At 42.9% G+C, this 21638-nt stretch overlaps 1 protein-coding gene across 6 annotated transcripts in view; it reads left to right on the top strand.

The window, feature by feature from the left end:
- Positions 1–2955: 2955 nt before the first annotated feature.
- Positions 2956–21638, top strand: part of LYSMD3 (LysM domain containing 3) — a 106110-nt gene continuing 87427 nt past the window's right edge. For all 6 annotated transcript variants that reach the window (XM_069225258.1, XM_069225221.1, XM_069225239.1 and 3 more), the window contains exon 1: positions 2956–3152. The gene's annotated coding sequence lies outside the window, so the exon portion shown is untranslated. The remainder of the gene's footprint in view (positions 3153–21638) is intronic.

The following is a 21638-nucleotide window of genomic DNA, read 5'->3' as shown; positions in this document are numbered from 1 at the left end:
AGAGAGGATATTGTCATTCTTGAGAATGTTCTAAGATTGAGCACACAGTTGATCTTCTGGCATGCAAATTCACCTTTCCAAACTCTCAGATTGAGCTATTCAGGGTCTTTCTTGATCACAGCCACTTCCGTTTGGAGCATGTCAATATTGGTTTTAGTACTTTGGTCAATGTCGTGGACTTTGTTTAATTTTTTATAAATTATGTCCAAAAAAATTGGTGCTCTTGTTTGTCCTTGCTGGGTGAGTCAGGAAGTGGTGTGTGAAGTTTGGTCATTTTTAAATCAGTTTTACTTTCTTTTTTTTTTATCAGTTTGTTTTCTTTTGATCCACCATGCTGAGAGTAACACTGTAAGGAGTAGGTTAGGGTCGCTAACCCAAAAGTAAACCGAGAATGATAAAGTTACTGGCAAAGAACAAATGGTGGGACCAGTTCATTGAATAGTGCTAAGCAAAGAGAGCTCAAAAAGTAAAACAGACCTCTTAACTTGTATTGTTCACCATTGTGGTGACAGTGCAAATGTACAGTTACTTCCAAAATGTTATCTCTTTAATAGGATTGTAAGGATAGGGCTGGCCATAGGCCTTGCAGGGTTTTATACACAAAGAGCTTACCAAAAAGCTGACAAGAAGCTGACAAAGCTGGCCAATAACATTGGATCAATTTTTTAATGCACTTTTTCAAGGCGCTGAAAGGGTGATGCTACTGAGGTTGGCCCCCATGTGTATGTATCAGAGCTTGGTGTAGAGGCTTTCCTGCCTCTTCCTCTTTAGGGAGATATGGTAATGGTATAGCCTGTGTGGTAAAGGACACTGCTGAGAACCAGTCCATGCATATGAGTGCTAAGTAGCTTTCTTAACTCGAGGCAGGAGCTTTGAAATCAGCTAGAGGCCATTCAGCACGCTCACACTCAAGAGAAGAGTCATAGAACCGGTGCATACTCGTTGCGCAGTAAACCAGGCAGGATCTTTGAAAATTGGCAGGAAGCCATGCTGCGCGCTCACAATTAAGAGGAGAGTCACAGAACTGAAGCGCACTTGTCGCATGGTAACGTCTTCATCCCTCAGTGGTTGGAGTAGGCAAAGTACTCTTTGTTTGGCATGGATGGTAACAAGGCTCATTGTTGTAGATCCCGCTGTGTAGGGCAGCAGTGGTTGCTTTTGCTGGTGAGGTAGTCTCGGGGAACGGCATGGCGAAGTGCTCCTTAGTTATGATGGCGTCATTTTGGATCCAGTTGTTAAAAGATGTAGTGTGCCACATGGCACAAAGTAAAGTTGAGCAAACCGGCTCAGATATAAGTTCCCTGATAGGATAAAATGGAGCTGAGCATGATCATTTGTCAGTCCCAAACCATAATAAGGAGTAGGTGTAACTCATGTAATTCTGTGTAGCGTACACACATAGAATTACCTAAAAATTCCACAAGGTTACCCTTGAATTATGCAAGAAGAGTAAATCTGCATTAAGCATTATTTTAGCACACATATGTCCCTTTGCGTCCAAAATAGACCCCAGGATGCATTTGGTGCTAAGAAATAATGTTACATGCAAGAGAACATGACTAGAGAGTGCTTGCTAAATGTGATTTTGAGGTAGGATTTTTCCCCAACCTACTATAGGCATTTAGTGCTATTTTCTTAGCACAAAATGCACCCTTGTGGACAAAATGGATGCAAATATGCATTTTGCGCTAAGAAACTGCTAAATGCAGCAGAACAGGAATAGGGAGGGTGAGCAGTTGATCACAGTAGGATTTTTCCCACCAAATTACTGTTAATTACACAAGGAGGAGTAATTGCATAATTATCTGTAATTCGTACCAAAGAGTAAATTGGAATTACTTAAATTACCAATGGCATAACAAACTTTAGGGGGCCCCCTGCAAAGTCCCTTGAAGGGGCCCCCAGCCCCTGGACCCAGTCAGGTGCCTGCTGCCTATACACGGAGTACTGTGCTAAGGGGGCCCTCTGGCGTTGGGGGGGGGGTAAGGGGGGTCGCACCGCAGGGGTTGCAGGGGCTTTTTGTTACACCCTGGAAATTACTTAGATAACTCCGGCATAATCGACATTCTGGCCAGGCCTATCAGTTTGAATTGCGTCTTTCAAACAAATTACCTAGGAAATCAAAGCATTCTTTATTGTCGTTGACCTACACATCTATACATGCCAATCCTACTGGTTCAGGAGGGAGACTACCTATTTTAAGGCTAGCCTCCCACCTCCCGATTCCTGTATGCAGAAAGGTGATTTGGGTTGCCAAATCATGATCTGCTGGAAACAACGCAAAAGTGAAATGTCATACATGCTCCCATCTCCCTATCTAAGAATTACTTCTCACATCAAAGTTTAAGGTTTTGTCCTTAAATCTTGGCGTGGGGATTTGAGCGTGTGACATGCCTTGACATTTTACTTTTGGCAGTTTTACATAGCCATACAGAAACAGAGTTTAGACCTGTGTTTTTGCGTTATGTTATTAAACTGCCAAAATTAAAATGCTGATCGTATGTCACCATATACTAATAGATCAGGCAGATTGCTTCTGTTTCAATATAAGTCAAGGGAGAAACTATATTCTACCGACTATTTTATTTTTTAACCTCCCACTTTGCGAGCCCAAAAATGTTGTCATGTATGCATGGAAGTGGGAGTGATTGGCTTTATTGTAGTATCGCATTTCCACGATGCGTACATATTGACCTATTTTCTGTACAACGTCGCCTTTAAGGTTATTAGCGGTGAAACTATGTATCTGACACAACAGACTACAATTACACGTTGACGGAAAGTTATTGTAAGGTAGGAATGTGTAGCGGCCCTGGATTGGTTAGGAAAACTCTTACGTGCATTGGCTGGGGAGCTTCGCCTGTTGTTCATTGGCTGCCGGGCTACCCGAGACTGTATTGTTCCCTAGGATTGGCTGAGTAAACGAAAGCAATCGAAACCGGTCAGTACCTGCGACGTCACTTTCTGCGCTCCCCGGCCTTCCCTTCTACCAACTGTTAGAGAGCGCTGCGGTGCCCAGCTGGTTCAGCTCAGGCATCCTATGCGGTCGCACCAGGGTGCCCCTTAGTGTCCAATTGCGTGTCGCTTTTGGGCCGCACGGTCTTAGCTCCGGCAGCTCCGATCCTCGGGCTCCTGGCTCTGTTACAAGCGAGGTGAGTTTGCTGCGAGATTGTCATTTGACAAAGTCGGCTGCCAAGAGCTTGGTGGGAGAGCGCTCACCCCGCTCTGTGCTCCCCTTGGTAGGCTAGCTGGGCTGCCGCTGTCCTCACTATTCCTCGCTCTGTTGGTATGGTAGCTTATAGCAGCTTTTGTTTACTTCCACATGGCTCCCTTCATGAAATTTGCTTCCTGTGATTTAGGCACAGGGCATTAACATGCAGGTGGGAACTTCTAACAGCCCACATAAGCATATGTTGAAAGGAGCATTCGTTTTGAAGCATACGCATTTTAACTGTTCTCGAGCTTTGCCATATTCCGATTTTAGTTGAATTGTGGGGAAATAACTTTACTAGTTATTTTTAAATAGTTTCCTGTGTATATAATTTACTTTGTGTCAACTCCAGTATATTAGATTCATAATTGGCACTGGCATGCATATCCTCGAGATTTCGAGGTGCGACATTTGCTGTAAAAACGCAAATTTGTTTGCAATGAAGTACGACAAGTAGAGCAAGTGCTTCCATTAAAGAGTACTTTGTCCCCCATCTCCAGAGGTGTCGCTGTCCGGTCTCCAACTGACATAAAGACACTATCACTCCAAACTCAAAGCAAAGGCGCAAGGCACAGGACGCTTAGCCGTGTAGGCAGCCTCAAAGAACACCCAAAACAATAATCGTATCTTGTCTATATAAAATGGTACATCCCAACCGCACACCCTTTGGCTGGATTGAAAAACATCCTAACGGTGACAACGACGAAAGACAATCGCAACGCTCGTAAGGCTTGTGAAGTTATCCAGTTTTCCAGGTAAGTATACGGTTACACAGAGCTTCCCAGTGGCTACAGATTTCATGCAGATGTCACCACCTGCACTTCTCCGGTTCGTGGCTTGTATTCACTCGTTTGCAGCCTGACAGTATTTTACCATTTGCATTCGATGCCTCCGCACCCTACAAAACATCACCGTTCTCACCCATACTCAAATCGGTACTTCACAGCCACGCCCGCATTCTTTTTTTTTTTGTCCAGTCACTTAACCAATGTTCCACAGTTAGCTCAGCCATATTTCTTAAGACCTCGGCCACACTTTATAGTTCAGAAAACCTACGCTTACCTAGGCTTCCTGAACCAGTGACCTTCGATGTACATTACATCAACTACTTTCTTCCAATCATATTTTATTTCTAGCATTTCTTAAGCACGTTAAACCCGCAGTCATCAAATCAATGGAGAGCAGGAGAGACGAGATAAAATAACTGCAAAAGGCTATAATATAAAGAGCCAGGTTTTAATTTGCTACTGAATTGTTAATACACATATCATACCTTGCTCAGCATGCAAACCCACTTAGTCCTTTCATTTACGCCCTCCAAGCCTCATATTTTCTATCGTCATAACTAGGGAGGATGAAGTTTGATGAGACACGTCCCTACAAGAACTGAAGTTCTGTATTCGTTAGTGTTGACGCTTCTCAAGTCTGGAACTGACATACATGCCAGCAGACCCAATTCAGACGGGAAACTCAAAATTTATAAGCCAAAAACTGCTTCGTTTTATCAGTCTCCCGTCTGTAATTGCATCTGCTTCAATTAAAGTTTAAGAGGAAAGTACAGTCCCCATATCAAAGCAAGTCAAGATTGGGAGGGAGTCAAAATCTCCTTTCTTATCTCAAAATGTTATTTTTCTTAAACCTGTTTCTGAAGATGGTAGAAGTGATTGCAGACAGCCATCTTGTCCGCGTCTACTTTTTTTTAATGCTGCTATCTCACAATTAATCTTTCTCTTTTTCTAATTTCATTATATGTGATCCAAGCAAAGTTCCACAATTCACTTTCTTCCCCACATTTGCTTCCTGACTAGCGCTAACCGGAGTATTTCTGCCCTTCTTGGTTGTTCAAGTCCTCGTAGACACTGTATTTTAATAGTCAAGTTCAGGTCCCTACAGAGATGCTATGTTTCATAGCGATGGTCTGATCTGCGCACAGATAGTGTGTCATTATGTTGCTGCTCAGGTCCTGTAGATATATTGTGTGATTATAGTGAAGCCCAGGTCCCCAAAGTGATAATGTGGATTATAGGGATGTCATATCCTCATAGATCTAGTGATTGTAGACCTGTAGAGAAACTGTGTGATGACTGTCAAATTGAAGTCCATGTAGGGATAATCTTTTATGATAGACATATTGAAGTCCTTGTAGAGAGAGTGTATGATGATAGTCATGTTCAAGTCCCCACAAAGATAATATGTGATTATATCGATGCGCAGGTCCCACAGAGAAAGTGTGTGAGAATAAACATGCCCAGGTCCCCACAGAGATTGTTTCTGATTATACAGGTATCCAGGTTCTCATAGGAGTGGTGAATGATTATAGTGTTCACTTGGGTACCGAATGAGATAGAGCATCTTTATAGTTAGGTTCAAGTCCCCTTGGAGATAGTTTTGATTTCAGTGATGTTCAAGCCCCCCACAGTGATAGTTTGTGATCGTTTATATTGATGCTTCGGTCCCCACAAAGCTAGTCTTTAAGATCATATTGATGCCCAGGTCCCCACAGAATTGTGTGTGATTACTGGGATGCCTAGGTCCCTATGGAGATCGAGTGTGGTTATAGGAATGCACAGGTCCCCACAGAGCTAGTGTGTGATTATAGGGATGCCAATGTCCCCAAAGATATAGTGGGTGATTGTGTTACCCAGGTCCCACAGAGATAGTGTGTGATTATACTCATGCTCACATAGATATGGTATGTGATTACAGTGATGTTCAAGTCCCCTCAGTGACAATGTGTGATGATAATCGTATTCAAGTCTCCACAGCAGTGTTTGCTACAATAGATATTGTGAAGACTCAAAACAAATAGTATTGATCCGGTGGCTAAGTAAACACATGTTTTCACTTGAGGGATTTGTGTTTGACCTCCTACTCACATGTTTGAATCGTGGTGCTTTCACGTAGTCAGCCATCCTTCCAAGGTTGATACAATGTGCACAGTTGAGTTGGGAAACAATAACCATCTTTTATTCAGCACCAACATACACTTGGGAATTAATGTGCACTTTATAAATACACATGAGATAATGTGATGTGACAATAGCAATGTTCAATCCTACACAGGAGCTAGACTTGAATTATTCCATTCATCTAATAATTCCACATCAAATGCAGCATGAACTGACTTAAACTGTGTTCATCTAGAAAGGTCTACACTTCCTTAAATGTCTGAGTTCTCATTTTCTTTTCTTCACCTTCTGAAGTAGTCTCTATAAGATAAATAGAGCCGTATATATGATTACAACTCACTTCACATACTTAATCTTTCTGAGCCGATTGGCATATACATTGGAGAAACAGAGTTAAGGACTAGCACATCAATGTTATTTTTGTCTCTGGAATTTAAGAATATAATGGGCCTCTCCCCCAAAACCCCTGTCTCAGAGTATTTATTTTACCTGCTGTTGGTGCTCTACGCCAGCTACGTAGGCTCCACTCTATAAATACCTAAACATAAATGCATACACATTGTTTAAGAAAGTTAAAACATTTGTTGTGTTTGGGAGCACACATTCTGTAAGCTGAACCTACAGCTGTGTTTCCCGAATGGGGCTAGCCGTCACTTTGTGCAAGAGTAAAAGAAGTCACACTCACAATGTGGAAAAAATCCATTTGAGAACCCACATTTTATATTTGAGGTGTAAAATAGGAATCCTATCCTTGAATAAGGGTTGTGTTTTCTTGGTAAACAAGTAGAAAAAGTTAGATTGGCAGTGGTGCAACTGACTTCTTCATGGAAAAAGGTACATTCTCAAAAGTGCCCATGCTAACTACAAAAATCATCTTTAAAACATTGAAGGTTTGTTGTTTGAAGTCCAAATCTTGTTCTTGAGTTTTAAAAATTGGATTTCTGGACTGAGTTGGAATGCTCATTGTGAAAGAGTGGATAAAGTCATGTTGCCTGACGCATAGCTGTCTTTTTCATGGGAATACATACCTAAAAATATGCTCATTAAGTATTCCTTCACTATGGTAATTTATTTTAGGAACCAAAATTTTGTATGTCATTTTATGTGAGGTGTACAGCGGTGCTTCCTAAAGGGCTGGTGAATCCTTTGATCACAAACAAAAAAAGACAGAGAGTCATGCAACAGCCTTTTTTGTGTGCGTAAATAACCTTAAAAGGTACCCCGTTAAAGGTGTTAGTCCTTCACAAAGTTGAAAAACACATGCTCTCTTTTGCCCATTTTGTACACAGAGAATTCAACACTATTTGCTGACTTAGGCTTGTGGTCCCTTTGTGCCAGAATAAAGAAAATCACTAACAGTTGTGCAACTACATTTTCATCGGAAAAGGGATATTCTCAAAAGGGGCACATGTTAATTATAGAGGTCCTAACACAATTGAAATATTGTCTTTGTTTAGGAGCACACATTTTGTATGTGGGGCATGCACAAGGCGTTTCTGAATGATTATAGGTTTCCCTTAATGGAAAACTAGAGAAAGACACATTGACAACAACACAATGGCTTTTTCTTGGCAGTCTTTCACAAGGTTGAAAGACTTATGAGTTTTGGGTTACAACAAATGTTCTTGACTGGGGCATTGTCACATTGTGCAAGTATGGAGAATTTTACATTGGCAGTGTGCAACAGTTCTGTGCACAGGAAAATACTAATTCCCAAAATGTGTGCCTGTCAAATACGAGAGTCTTTCACAAAGTTGAAAAATCCAGATTGTGTAACTGGGACATACAACTGGAATTCCAGAACAACAATGGTGGCCTGCTGAAATGGAAAATGTTACAGTGGTGCAACTGCCTTTTTGGGGCCAAAGTTTTGGTTCTTTGGGCATGCAAATGAAGTTACTAATTTCTGCTGGTGGTCACTTTATTGTGGAGCAGAGTCCATTTTGCCATTGTGCCACTGCCTTTTACATGGTAAAATGTGCATTCTCATAGTTGTCATCTGTTATTTAAAGAAGTTTTCCAAAGTTGAAAACACCTATTTGAGAGCACAGATTTTCCACATAGCACATATATCTTGATTTTCTGATTGATGAAGGTAACCCCCTTGTGCCACAGTAGAGCCAGTTTTGTTGGCAGTTGAGAATCTGCCTTTTATTTGGCAAAATTCTGTAGTGAAATATGTGTTTTTGACCACTGACTTTGTGACGCACCACTTGCACCTGGATTAGTTGTCCAGTGTTCACCAATTGCAGACTATATGTTGTATTCAGTTTAGCTGCCTATTTACTTTATTGTAGCGTTAGACACTGCCATGTTAAATGTGTTAGTATTATTCCACATTGTAAACTGTGCTTGTTTTCGTTCTCTTTCCCACTAAGGACTTTGGTTGATAAGAATGTACTCAGATGGCAGGGAACGGATTTGTTTTCATTTAGCATCTTGGGACTGTGGCCAGATCCCAATGAGTTATTTTCAAAGCAGACCTAAACTAGCCAGCATGTTTTGAATTGCTAAATTAGTTTTTTTTTTTCCAGAAAGCTCTTCTCCGGTTCTTTAAGATAGAAAAAGATGGCCCTGCTCAGTAGCGGTGAAATTTCCGAGACCTCGGTCAGGATTAGAAGTCAAATGCCTGACACTTGTCCCGTGAGGGTTGAGATCTCTTTCTCGCAGTTGAACGGGGTCATCTTCTTGCTGGCACGAGCAAGATGAAGAGCTTTGCAGGCCCTATGGTGATGAATTTTTACTTCATTGTTTGCTTTGCATAGTCATAACTACATATATTTGCTGTGTGCATTGCAGTTGAGAATCATTTTGGTATATTTTCCTTCCATTGCTGTGACTATTTTTAAATGTGTGCTTTCAATCTACTAAATTCCTTTTTTCGGAACCTCGTGGTGAAATAATAAATGTCTTCTTTGAACTGAGAAGTGCATTCCAGAGATTTTTGTCAGCTCGGTCATTAGTGAAAGCAAAACAAATTCACAATCTCAAAATGGTCCAATGTTTAAAATAGGTGCCTTCTATTAAGTTAGAAAAAACCTTGGGATCCCAAATTTTGCATCTAGATTATACAATGGGATTTCCTGAACGGGGCTGATGTTTTCTTTCTGCTTGAGTAGATAAAGTCACTTTGGCGGTGGTGCAACTACCTTTTCGTGGAAAACGTCACACTCTTGCTATCAGCTCAAATGGAGTGGACCCTGTGACAGCATTTTGTGTGGTCCCATGCTGCCATATTCACATAAGCTCTTTTGTTAGTGTATTACATAGAGGGTTGCAGCATGGCAGCAGTGGTAAGGTGGAGAAGAACCAGGGTTCCTGGTTTTGGGCGTTGGCGAGGCACGCCTTGGCACTCATGGGCTTGCCTTTGGTGTGGCATGTTGCATCTGTGAAATCTGGAAGTGAGGAGTCCTTTACCCTCTCCCTGGCCTCCCTCATGCAATAAGATACCTATTTCTCACATCCTCACATGGCTTCTACAAATAGTGGTAGTACAAATTAATGATATCTTAGAATAGTACATTTACAAGTATAGAAAATACCATATCAAAGTAGCCAATCAGTGTTATGGCTCTTGCTAATACTTGTGGACAAGTACCTATCCGAGTAAATCAGGATTCTAGCAGGCCCACCTAAACAATCTATATATGTGACCCAGATGAATATCTAATATTCATAAAGGTAATTTAGAGTCCATGGGAAACACTACATCCAGATTGACTAGGTAAATAAGAGTTTGTGGTGTAGATGCAGATGTGCCATAAGTGCTGCCCTCATGAACACAGAGTAATTAGAAACCAGTAGAATCTTCCAACTTCCAAAACTACCATGTACTAATGCCTGTGTCTGTGTAGTTAAGAGTGTATGGTTCACCACAGAAATGGTGTAGGGGTGAATGATCAAGGCAATAAAGAGTCTTTGAAATCCACCTAGAATCAAAGTACGTACTATCTCCTGAAGATGAAGCTATTATAAACCACCAGGAGATTTTAAGAGCATATGGATTTCACTGAGAGTCAGAAATCAACTGTGGTCCCCGAGAAGGCCCAGACTTACAAAACCTGTAAGGTAACTAAGAACTCACCAAACCATGCAGCTTCCAAAACCACCAGGACTGCTACAGCTAAGTGTCTATGGGCCAAACTATATGTGGCATAGAGGTGCCCCACCAAAGCAATACTCTATATCATCCAAACAGAGGCATTGTACATGTAGCCCAGTGCTTAATTTGTGCTTGTTGTTTCCGGTGCTCAGCACCGCCACTTATTTTTGAGGGCTGGCGCTTAGCCTTCAGCCTCAGGCATTTGCTGCGAGCAAAAGACAGATATGGGAAAGACGTAGGAAGAGAAAAACTAAAAGGCGCCTCAAAGGTAGAAAGCAGAAAGCTGCAGGAGTGAGCTGAAGGGGCAGGGAGTGGCTTTAAATGTATTGAAGAGGCCCCAAACGGCTTCAGAATTAGGCTGCCTCAGTATTCCCTTCTCGCACATTTAAATGCAGCAGCCGCAGGTTTAAGAGGAGGGCTTTGGGCACCGGCACATTTTTATTTACAAATGAAGCACTGATGTAGCCCTTATAAGGGCACTACTTCTAACGCAGCAACACATGATAAAACACTTGACAATTCTGTCACAATTACTGCACCATGGAAAACTTAATAAAAATGATTATTTCTAGACACTAAAGTAAAAAAGAAAGAATGCACTCTCAATTCCTTCAACAAGCCAAAGTATAATTACATTTTTTGTGTACTTTAGAATAACTTCCAGGTGCTTGCATTTTTTCACTTAAAAAAAAAATTAGGCCTAAAAAGGTAAAGTTGTCTGTCCAGCATCATACTATTTGCCCAAGTGGGTATGCAAGAATTGAGCTGAACTTCACTGATCATTAATGCAGCAACTCACTTACCTGAGTTATCTTTTTCTCTCCTTTAATTGTAGGAGAAAGGACAATGCTATATCCAGGCATGTCTTTCAAGGGGCAAAATAGGACACTTCAAATTCAACAAACATGCCTCAGTATAAGAATTGTTTTCTAAAATAATTAGATAAACTGTGAAATAGTCACAAAACGTACAGGAGTTAAAAAAGAACTAATATGAGCCAAATTAATAGAAAGAAGTGGCAAAAAAACCTTTGTTTAAATACATTCATGCTGTCGTATCTACAGGGGTGTGGAATTTATTAAAATATCTACTTGTCCAGGGGACAGGTTGCTTCTCAAATCTACTTGTCCTGTAAAAAGATCTACTTGTCCCTTTGGTGCCATGTAGTGTGGTGACAAATTATGGCAGCAATCTCATTATGTAAGAGCTCTGATAATAGCCTCTCTGATTATGCCAGGGCTACTACCATAGTAGGGCTTGAATACTTGCAGTTTTAGTCCCCACTGTAGCAATTTCCTTATTTTGCCACCTTTCTGCAGATCTGCATACTGGGGCTGGAGGAAGCAGTAAGCAATAGTTCCAGGGCTGGAATGCCTTTGAGTCTGCAAACCTACTAACCCACATGTTTTAAAGATTTTCACCAGCTTCTCTATAATATTTTCCCATAATTAGAAAGGTTTGACATTTACTCCTGACACTGGCAGAATTAGAACTTTTTCCAGGGTTGGGAAGAAAGTGGCTGGAGGGAAAATGAACTTGCAAATGCTCAATAGATTTTCACATGAGCAAATCTACACATCGTATTTACCCATGATAAAATACAGTACACAAATATTTTATAGGGGTACGACATATACCATGGGTGCACTTTTGTGACTTTCTTTAAGAATTTGGGGCCACATGTAGGTAGGTTCAGATTTGCGAACCGCAAATTGCGAGTCACAAATCCGAATGTAGGATGGTGTCCCTGACACCATCTGTGATTCGCAAGGGCTTCACAAATGCCCACCTCATAAATAATCATGAGGTGGGTCGCAATTTGCGACCCCCTTGCGAATGGCGGCCCTCACAGGGATGGTGGCCTGCTGGAGACAGCAGACCACCATGTCTGTGACTGCTTTTCAATAAAGCACTTTTTTTTGTAATGCAGCCCGTTTTCCTTAAAGGAAAACGAGATGCATTACAAAAAATGAAACGTTTTTGTTTCATTTTTTCAGAGCTCTGAAAAAATGTTTACAGTGACATTCACAATGGGGAAGGGGTCCCATGGGTACCCCTTCCCTTTTGCGAAAGTGTTAGCACCCATTTGAAATGGGTGCAAACTGCGATTGGTTTGTGCCCGCGTTTGTGGTCACAAAACAATCCTACATTGCACTGCGAGTCGCAAACCCGTTTTGCGATTCGGTAACCAGGTTACCGAATCGCAAAACTGGGTTTGTGCATCGCAATGTGCTTTTTGCCCGTCGCAAACAGCAAAAGTAGCTGTTTGCGACATGCAAAAAGCTACCTACATGTGGGCCTAATTCGGTCTGGTGTTGACAAAGACATTTTGTTTTTTCTTAAACTTCTATTTCTCTCTCTTTCGGCTGGCTTTACTGTGAGTGATCGCATTCTGCTCTTCCACAAGGAGCATATCGGCACACAAAGTAGTTTTGTTCAGTGTCAGGAACTACAGTGGCAATCAGTGACGTAACGAAACTGGAGGGTGCCCCTTTGCAAAGAACATGGAGGAGCGTCCTCTCCAGACTCACTCAGGGCAGGTGCTGTGCTGAAGGGGCCCCCTGGAGGGCGGCTGCGGGGCCTTTGTTATGCCACTGGTGGCAACGTGTGCTTTTAGAGTTCAAAAACATTTTGGTTTTTTTTTGCCAGTGTTTGTTACAATGTTGAGGGCCTGGTAGCTCCCACAACAATAAAGTGTTACAAAAGCCATGTCAAAACAAGACACTCATTGATGAAACTAAAAGACTTATACAAATATGTCAGATCAGTTGGCTTTGTCAGTGTTTGTTTATTTTCATGCTTCCCATAATCGTGTTGAAAATGGTTACAATGATTTTCCATTAGAAATATTTTTGGGAAATACTAGCACTCATCAACACATTTTACTAAATGACACTTCATTTGCATCTAATCAGAGAGCATTCTGGGAGCATTATACTTAGCCTCATAGCCTAAACTTTTCAAACATGTGTATACATGTTTTTTTTTTTTTTTGTTGTACTGGAACCAACGTCAGTAGTGAAGTGTGACCTTAAAACATTTATTTACAGCACTCACCCTAATAATGAAGGCTTTCAAATAATGAACCATAAATACAAGTTCGAACAGCAGTATCTTTTGGAAACACATTACCTCAACTGCAGAGAGTTCCACTCTCTGTAAACAGGCAGACAAAGAGTTTGTGCTGCAGAGGGTTGGGCCTACTTGTCCCAAGGATAAAGTAAACATAAAACTTTTTGCCCTTGACCCCAAACAAGATGTCCCGGGCGTCGGGCGATATTAAGGACGTAAGAGTGTGTATGTTAATGTCATATGTTTCACACTGTCTTTACAATAAAAACAGAGGAAGCCCACACCTTAATAGAGACAATACAACACATTTACAGTTCAGTGCGGCTCAAAGGCTCAGGAGGGGCAGATCAGCAACGAGTTCTGCTGCTAGACATATCCATGTTCTGAAGTTAATTTAAACTAAAAATGTCAATGGACAGAAAACTACACATTCAAGATTGATTTAAGCATAGACTACCATTTACTTTATCACCATGGTGCTTGTTTTTCTTCATTCAAAATTCCTGGTGGCCTAAGAGGGAAGTCCCCGTCTTTATTTAGAAGTAAACTCAGATTGTACATCTGCCCCACCAATGTGTCGCAGTGTTAGATAGAATTCTTTCATATACACTAATACTTGGCCTCATGGAGGGCTTCTTTTTATCCCCAGGGACTGCCTCACTGTAGGGGTGCAACGTGGAGACCTTGTCTGCCCATTGGTAATTACTCTTTGATACTACATTCAGCGTTTGAAACAGCTGGACATTTTCCTTAATATGGCGAATAGGGTAGGGCGATTCTGCTTTAACCGAGTTAAGTATATCCTATCAGGAAACAAAGTATCACCCTTTATAGTGCTTTCAGTAGAAGCTTTTTCATGCAATTTTATAACTAGGTTTCACCAGCTACTCATTTCATTTACCTTAGATGGTGAAAATGCTCTCAAAAGCAAATCTAATTGTGAGTCTTTAATCAGCTAACCTTTGTTGAAATACAGTGTTACAGTCTTAAGTATAATAGTATAATTCAATAAGAAGCATAATTACACCAGTGTTGACGTCAATATTTTAACTAAAATCTTTTAAATCCTCTGACATAAAAAAAAAGCCCAAAACTATCTATTGTCAGCCCCCAGAAATAGCAATGTACATGGCTTTTTTGGCAACCAAGCATTTAAAATTCTCCTCCTCCTCTGCAGACCTTTCTGTGAGATGTTATGCCTGCCCTATCTTTCCACCCTGTTTTCCTCATTTTCTTCATCTGTGGGCTTGTGTTAACCAAGGAATGTGGTAAACTCATTACCTCACGTTCTGCTTTAACCCCAGTGATATTAGCATTAAGTTGGCACCTAGCTACCCAATGGAAAAAACAAAAAGGGGTCTTATCAGGAACTAACAAGGAGTCTCCTACGTATCATTCATTGTGAAAAGCAGGGTTGTCTGGTACTCGCCAGGTCTCGAGTGTCTGAGTCCACTGTATCGCATCTGCATCTGGCCTTAAATACTTTAGGGTATGGTTTGTGGCAGTTATCTAGAATCTCGCTTAAATGGACCAGCAGCAGTAAGGGTTGATTATCCCCTTCGCTGCCAGGCCTTTCCCCCTCCTGTGCCGAGCCTTTTTTAACTATTTGGAGCAGTTCGCGCTTAGGCCCTCATAACCTTTTGTTCACACAAGCTACCCACGCCAAATTGGCGTCCTTTTTTTCAAACATCCTAGGGATTCTAGAGGTACCCAGACTTTGTGGGTTCCTCTGAAGTAGACCAAGAAATTAGCCAAAATACTGTGAAAATTTAGTTTTTTTGTAAAAAATTGGAAAAAGGGCTGCAGAAGGCAGCTCGTGGTTTTTCCCTGAAGATCACCATCTTCCCAGCTTTCAGGAACATGCAGACTTGAATTGGAAAACCCAATTTTTCAATACAATTCTGACATTTTACTGGGACATACCCCATTAAAAAAAAAAAAAGGTGCTTTCAGCCTCCTTCCAGTTAGTGACCGAAATGGGCGAGAAACCAATGCTGGATCCGAGAAAGCTAAACATTTCTGAAAAGTAGACAACATTCTGAATTCAGCAAGGGGTCATTTGTGTACATCCTACAAGTGTTTCCTACAGAAAATAATAGCTGAAATAAAAGAATATTGAAATTGAGGTGAAAAAAACCAGCCATTTTTCTCCACGTTTTACTCTGTAACTTTTTCCTGCGATGTCAGATTTTTGAAAGCAATATACCGTTACGTCAGCTGGACTCTTCTGGTTGCGGGTATATATATTGGCTTGTAGGTTCATCAAGAACTCTAGGTACCCAGAGCCAACAAATGAGCTGCACCTTGCAGTGGGTTTTTAGTCTATAATGGGTATACAGCAATTCATTTGCTGAAAGTGAAAAATAGATCTCAAGAAAACCTTTGCATTTCCAAAATGGCCACAAGATAAGGTGTTGAGAAGCAGTGGTTATTTGCACATCTCTGAATTCCGGGGTGCCCATACTAGCATGTGAATTACAGGGCATTTCTCAAATAGACGTCTTTTTTACACACTGCCGTACATTTGGAAGGAAAAAATTTAGAGAAAGACAAGGGGCAATAACATTTGTTTTCCTATTCTGTGTTCCCCCAAGTATCCCGATAAAAATGGTACCTCACTTGTGTGGGTAGGCCTAGCGCCCACGAACGGAAATGGCCCAAACCACAACGTGGACACATCACATTTTTTCACCGAAAACAGAGGTGTTTTTTACAAAGTGCCTACCAGTGGATTTTGGCCTCTGGCTCATCCGGCACCTAGGGAAACTTAGCAAACCAGTGCATTTTTTTAAACTAGACACCTAGGGGAATCCAAGCTGGGGTGACTTGTGGGGCTCTGACAAGGTTCTGTTACCCAGAATCCTTTGCAAACCTCAAAATTTGACCAAAAAAACACTTTTTCCTCTCATTTCGGTGACAGAAAATTCTGGAATCTGAGAGGAGCCACAAATTTCCTTCCACCCAGCGTTCCCCCAAGTCTCCCGATAAAAATGGTACCTCACTGGTGTGGGCCAAAACACAACGTGGACACATCACATTTTTTTCACAGAAAACAGAGGTGTTTTTTACAAATTGCCTACCAGTGGATTTTGGCCTCTAGCTCAGCCGGCCCCAGGGGGGGCAGAAATGGCCTAAAATAAATTTACCCCCCCCCGGGGAGCGACCCTTGCCTACGGGGTCGCTTCCCCTGCCTGACATTGGTGCAAAAAAAAAGATCCCCGGTGCCTAGTTGTTTCTGCCGATCTAAAATCGGCCGATTTGCCCCCATGGGGGGCAGAAATGGTCTAAATACAATTTGCCCCCAGGGGAGCGACCCTTGCCTAATGGGTCGCTCCCCATCTCTAAAAAAACAAACAAACAAACAAAAAAAAAAACAACACAAAAAAAATATTAGCCTTGGCGCCTAGAGGTTTCTGGTCCCCCGGGGGCAGATCGGCCTAATAACAATAGGCCGATCCGCCCACGGGGGGGCAGAAATGGCCTAAAATAAATTTGCCCCCCCATCCCCTCGGGATCGCTCCCCTTGCGTGACGTTGGTGCAAAAAAAAAAAAAAAGATCCCTGGTGCCTAGTGGTTTCTGCCCCCCTTGCGGGCAGATTGACCTAAAATCGTCCGATCTGCCCCCAAAGTGGGCAGAAATGGTCTAAATACAATTTGCCCCTACAGGGAGCGCCCCTTGCCTAAGGGGTCGCTCACCATCTGTAAAACAAACAAAAAAAAAATCCCCGGTGCCTAGTGGTTTCTGCCCCCCTTGCGGGCAGATTGACCTAAAATCGTCCGATCTGCCCCCAAAGTGGGCAGAAATGGTCTAAATACAATTTGCCCCTACAGGGAGCGCCCCTTGCCTAAGGGGTCGCTCACCATCTGTAAAACAAAAAAAAAATAATCCCCGGTACCTAGTGGTTTACAGATCGGCCTAATAACAATAGGCCAATCTGCCCCCAGAGGGGGCAGAAATGGGCTAAAATAAATTTGCCCCCCACCCCACCAGGGAGCGACCCTTGCCTAATGGGTCGCTCCCCATCTGTAAAACAACAACAACAAAAAAATCCCCGGTGCCTAGTGGTTTCTGCCCCCCTCGGGGGCAGATCGGCCTAATTAAAATAGGCTGATCTGCCCCCGGTGGGGCAGAAATGGCCTAAAATATATTTGCCCCCCAGGGAAATGACCCTTGCCTAAGGGGTCGCTCCCCTTGCGTGAAATTCACGAAAAAAACAAAACTCCCTGGTGTCTAGTGGTTTCTGTCCCCCCCGAGGGCAGATCTGCCTAATAATAGGCCGATCTGCAGAAAAGGCCTTCAAACAAAATGCCGCCCCCCTCCCCCCAAGGGGTCGCTCCCCTCATGCCAGTTTCCATTTGAAGACTAAATCCCTGGTGTCTAGTGGGCGTTTTAGCAGCCGGATTGCTTGAAATCCGGATGCTAAAACGCTGAGAGAGACTTCAAAGGTAAGGAAATTCCTTCCCTTCCCTTTGAAGCCTCTCCGGCCTCCTCCACATGATCGGGAGAGAAATGCAAAGCATTTCTCTTCCGATCGCGCGTAGGCTTTGTGACAATCAGCGCATGATCGCGCGCTGACATCATGGGGGGTGGGGGTGGTCTGGGGTGGAAGGGGAATGGCTTCTCCTTCCATCTCTGCCCTAGGTGGGTGGGGGGGAACCCCACAGAGGGAGCGCTAGCGCTCCCTCTTGGGCTCCGTGCCCAGGACGTAATGGTTACATCCTGGGCAGACGAGCACTGTGCCTCAGCACGTAACCATTACGTCCTGGGCACCGAAGAGGTTAAAAAACAGCAAGGGCAAGGCTCTTTGGCAGACCAAAAAGGAGAGTGGGTAGCTCTGTTTTATGGTGGCAATGCCGGTGGAAACTGCATGAAACATCAGAAGGTGTTTGTAGTCTGTTTCTCTTTGTCCATGCAGCTTCAGAGAGATAGCAGATCTCCACGCCCTCATTGGATAGGGGCCATGGAGGCTGCCCAAGCACGGAGGAACTCTGGTGTGTCGAAGTGAGTGGATAGTGGCTTTGCCAGTAGAAATAAGGGATATTTTCAAGGGGATGCTAGACTTTGCTGACATTTGTGGGGTTGGTGGACATTTTGCACTATAACCTAAACAGCACACTAGACTATGTTTTACTTTGTCACACACAGTTCATTTGATAGACTTTGAGCACTTTTTGGTAGAAGAAGCCCTACCACACAGGGCTAGGGAAACTGAAATATAGATAAGAATGTTACTGAACAAAGGGTTTCCAGAAGTAGACTGTGGGGGCCTATATAACATAGGGGGTCATTACAACCCTGGCGGACGGTGTTAAAGCGGCGGTAAGACCGCCAACAGGCTGGCGGTCTTTTTTTTAGTATCATGACCATGGCGGTTATCGCCAGGGTCATCCGCCGCTTCCCCGTTCCGCCCGCCAGGGCGGAGACGACCGCTGGGCTGGAGACCTGGGTCTCCAGCCCGGCGACCGTGACAATACCGCCGCCGGTATTGTGACCCGGCTTACAGCCGTGGATTTCCAGCGGTAGGAACCGCCATGAAATCCATGCCAGTAAGCACTATCAGTGCCAGGGAATTCCTTCCCTGGCACTGATAGGGGTCTCCACCACCCCTGCCACCCCCCAAAGGTGGCAGGGCCCCCCTCCCCACCCCGACCCCCAACATAACATTACTGACACACACCCGACATGCACCCAGGCACCACCAACACACATCCACGCACCCACACCGACATACATGCCAACATCCACACACACACTCACACGTACACCCACATTCACACATTCACGCACACATCCATACAGACATACATACAGACAGACATGCACACATTTCCGAAACACGCATCACCCCCGCAAGCATACACGCACACCCCCCCCCTACATACAGACGCACACCCCCATGCACCCACACAACACCCCCCACCCCCCTCCCCTAACAGCTGATCGACTTACCTGTTCCGTCGATCCTCCGGGTGGGGACGGGAGCCATGGGGGCAGCTCCGCCAACATCACACCGCCAACAGAACACCGCCGCGCAGAATCTCAGGAAGTGATTAGCTCGGCGGTGTTCTGTTGGCGTGGCGGTGGAGGTGGAGCAACCTCCACTTCCCCGCCGCCCGCAAGTATGGCTGTTGGCGGCTCTCCGCCGGAAAAATGACGGAGGGCAGCCAACGGTCATAATACGCCGTGCGGCAAACCGCCACTACTGGCGGTCTTCCGCACGGCGGTCCCTCGGCGGTCTTCTTAAAAGACCGCCGAGGTTGTAATGACCACCATAGTCACAAAGAAGAATGTTATAGAGTATATTCAGAACTAGAAGCCTGAGATTTTTAAAGAGGGGTCATGGGAGAAACACTCTGTGCTTTGCTCAGAACAGTGTTGCAAGGGTCTCTTGTTTGTACCTCATCACAATCCAATAATAATAGAGCAGCAGTTTATCCTAAATTTTATGGTAAACTGCTAGAGAGGTAACATAAACAGTATCTTTCAAAATCTATGGCCTAAGATTTTGAACTTTAGGGCTCGGGTCAAGACTCTACATATGGATAAAGCTAAACACACCTTAGAGTGAAGCAAAAGTACCTTAATGACAGTAATAATTTTGATTGTTAGCAGGGAAGCTGAGGGGTAAGATCAAAAGGTCATGAAGGACTCAACAGGAAAACTAATGTATGATGACAAGGAACGCCTTTTACTCGTTTTTCCTTTTATCATGATTGTTGTAACAGAGCCAGTAGAGGAGAATATCCAAACCAACAGTGTTTCTCTAAGGTGCAATCAACAGCCCTTCATTAAAATCAGCTACAGATCTCTTATTATGACAATTGACCTTTTCTGGTGTGTGATTGTGCATTTACAAATCTGTGAGTTGCCCATTCTGAGGTAGGAGCCCTGCTTTTGGTACCCTTTCTGTTAATGGTGTTGTTGAATAGTTTGGGGTTTCTAGTACAATATGGTTCATTTATACATTTATTTTGCTGGCTTTTAAATGGGAAGAAGATACTGTATTGTAAGATTGAATGCAGTTTAACGTCTCCTTTGCCATGGCAAGGTTTAAATTCCTAGCCTTCCCTATTTAGAAAATTGTGTGCATTTATGCAACTTGTATAATATTTGTCTGTGACAATATTGTTCGTGCTATTTAAGTTTTGTATAAAACTGAACATTAATATTATAAGTAGTGGGCAGCATTTTCACATTTATATTGTTAACAACTTATTGATTATCATGCAAACTAATGTGCTTTTAACCCATTGTACATCACTGAACAGCTAAACAGCAAGCTTCCAACCTAACAAGGTGCTTGTTTGCCCCAGTGGAAATTTAGCACGCCTCACCCCATAACATAAAATGAACTATATATTCACTATTTCTAAAAGTAAACAAGCATTGACAGAGGCAATATCTGTGGCATGTGTGGAGTGACAAGTATTTATTTGGGTGGGGTACACATACACTCACACACGGGCACACACACACACACTCTCTCTTTTTTTCTCTCTCTCTCTCTTTCTCGAAGAACACAGAGCGAGAGAAGATTCAGAAGAAGAGGGACAAGGCAAAGCAGGAAATATAGAAATTAAAATAGATTTTTGGGATATTCTGTGTGCAGCGAGTCAGCAGAAAAGAGAAATTAAGCATTGGAAGACAACATGAGTTTTCCTGACTATGTACCGATATGACTTCTGTTATTGATTGATCACAACATTCAGTGGGATTTCCCCAGTGTATAGTGATGGAGGCCTGCTACAGCATCTGTACTTTAACAAATTAATAATGCTACGGAGAAAAAAACAAAATGGGGAAAACAGCCTGATGACCCTAGGGTAGTTAATCTTCTTTTTGATGAATTGAGGAAACACAAGTCCTCAAGGCATTTAGGAACATCCGATAAATTGTGGAAAAGGGGACTGGAGTAATGGCGGGGATTTAGAAATACACTAAGGATGCAAGCACAAGACGAGATGAAGACAAACCAAGACGCATAGGCAAGCATATAGTGCTAGACGTACGAAAATGCAATTTTGCATTTCTTAAATAGGGACTTCATAGAAATTTAATTTTAAGAAATGCAAAGTGCTATGTACAAGGATACCGATTTCCTAATAGTGTTTCTTGTAAAGTAGGAATCGCTATTGGAAGTTCGGTATTAAGAAATCACATTTCATTTTAGTCAGTGGGCCTTTTTCTGCATTTCCTAAATAGCAATTTCTTTTTAAGAAATTGCTATTTAGGAAATGCAAGATCAGGGATGGCAATGGGAAAAAGGCCCCCCTTGGTACACCCCAAAAATAGGAGTGCACATGTAGAGCACACATAATTGCTCTGACTCGTAATCCATCTGTG

Source organism: Pleurodeles waltl, chromosome 1_1, assembly GCF_031143425.1.
Source record: "Pleurodeles waltl isolate 20211129_DDA chromosome 1_1, aPleWal1.hap1.20221129, whole genome shotgun sequence".
In the NCBI taxonomy this organism is placed as follows: Eukaryota; Metazoa; Chordata; class Amphibia; order Caudata; family Salamandridae; genus Pleurodeles; species Pleurodeles waltl.
This window is presented reverse-complemented; position numbering and strand designations above follow the sequence as displayed.